The sequence below is a fragment of the Dipodomys spectabilis genome, unplaced genomic scaffold (genome assembly GCF_019054845.1).
Source record: "Dipodomys spectabilis isolate Male_0828 unplaced genomic scaffold, ASM1905484v1 ptg000054l, whole genome shotgun sequence".
Classification (NCBI taxonomy): domain Eukaryota; kingdom Metazoa; phylum Chordata; class Mammalia; order Rodentia; family Heteromyidae; genus Dipodomys; species Dipodomys spectabilis.
In genome coordinates, this window is record NW_024870731.1 from 25096727 (window position 1) to 25098504 (window position 1778).

The window sequence follows — 1778 nt, forward strand, 5'->3', positions numbered from 1 at the left end:
AGGGAAGGGATGGTAGGGGAAAAACAAAGGAGGAGGCAACAATGCTTGATAAGAAATGTACTCATTACCTTGCTCATGTGATTGTAACCCCTCAGTACAGTATTTTCATAATAAAAAACATTTAAAAAAAACCCAAGGGTCAGAAATTAAGTTTTGTCAGCACAAAGCTATTTTCTTTCCCTTCATTCAGATGAGTAATGAAGACAGAAATTATGAGCTTTGTCTTATTATCTGTTGTTACCTGTAAGTTCCTGGGGGCAACTGCCAGTGGCAGTTGACAGTCAAGGAGGGGGAGCTGGGAAGAAAGGTCCCCTTCCAACTAGATTTTCCATGCTGCTCAGATGTTAAAGACTCCGGTACCCTGGGAGGGGAGGGGGGAATGGGGAATGGGATTGTTGAACAACAAGAAGGGCAATGATATTTTAGTATTGATGAACTGCAGTACTATCAAATAAGGGAGCCTTTCTCCACTTAGTTTCTAGGGGACAGATTATATAGATAGATATATAAACCAAAGGATATATATTTCATATATAAACAAAATAAAATAAAAACCAAAGACCTTTAGTTAATTCTTTTTCTGCAGTGACTTGGTCATCTTGATTGACAACCTCTGTTTTGAAACAAATGTTGTAAATAAAATCATGATTCTTATGTGGGAAGAGAAACAAAGAAGGCTTACAAAAGATTTTATAACCATGTTCTGCTGGCTAGATATCTGAACACTTAAAACATAGTCAACAGTAATTAGTTTGGGGTTTCTTTATTCTTAAAACTATAAAACATTAAAATACCTTTAAAAAAACCCTTACCCTCAATAGAGACCTCTTTGATGGACCCCTTATTCTCTGGGGTTTTAATGGACTGCACATGTGTCCACTCAGCCCACTTCCAAAGACTGTTGAATGTGAAGAAACAAGGAGAGATTTTTGCAAAACAAATGGTCAAAATTCTTTCTTCAACTTGAGAACAGATCCTAATTACAACCAATTCATTTGCACATATATTGAAGTTAATTGATCCATAGGTATGCATTTAAGTCTTCTCTTGAATTATAGAAAGATATTTTGAAACTACACATTTCCTAACTTACAGTAAACAATGTAATACTCAACAATGTAATACTCAACTCAATGATGTATATGACAGCAACAGGATTTTTCCAGCTCACAATAGCCAGCTGCTCTTAATTATGTTCATTATTCTTTTTTTTCTTTTTTCTTTTGGCCATGGAGCTTGAACTCTGGGCCTGGGCACTGTCCCTGAGCTCTTCAGCTCAAAGTGAGTGTTCTACCACTTAAGCCACAGTGCCACTTCTGATTTTCTGGTGGTTAATTGGAGATAAGAGTCTCATAGACTTTCCTGCCCAGACTGGCTTTGAAGCATGATCCCCAGATTTCAGCCTCCTGAGTGGGATTACAGGCGTGAGCCACCAGAGTCCAGCTATGTTCACTATTAAAATATGAAATTATATAAGCTTACAATTGAATAAGTTACATTAAAACTCACAAAAGTTAAAAATCACTAGTAATTGTTTTGCTACTTTCTATCTTCTATGCTCGTGAAGTTACTTATGTGTATGATATCTGTGTATTATAAAATAAAAATACTACATAACAATAGGTTACCACACATCACTTCCCAACACTGCATTCAACAAAGGCAGATTGGTGGATAGTTTGTCATGGAGGAATTATTTACACTATGGAAATAGGCAAGTGCTACAAATCACATTTTGATTTATTATTTTGAATGCCAAAGTATGGCCCAAACATTGA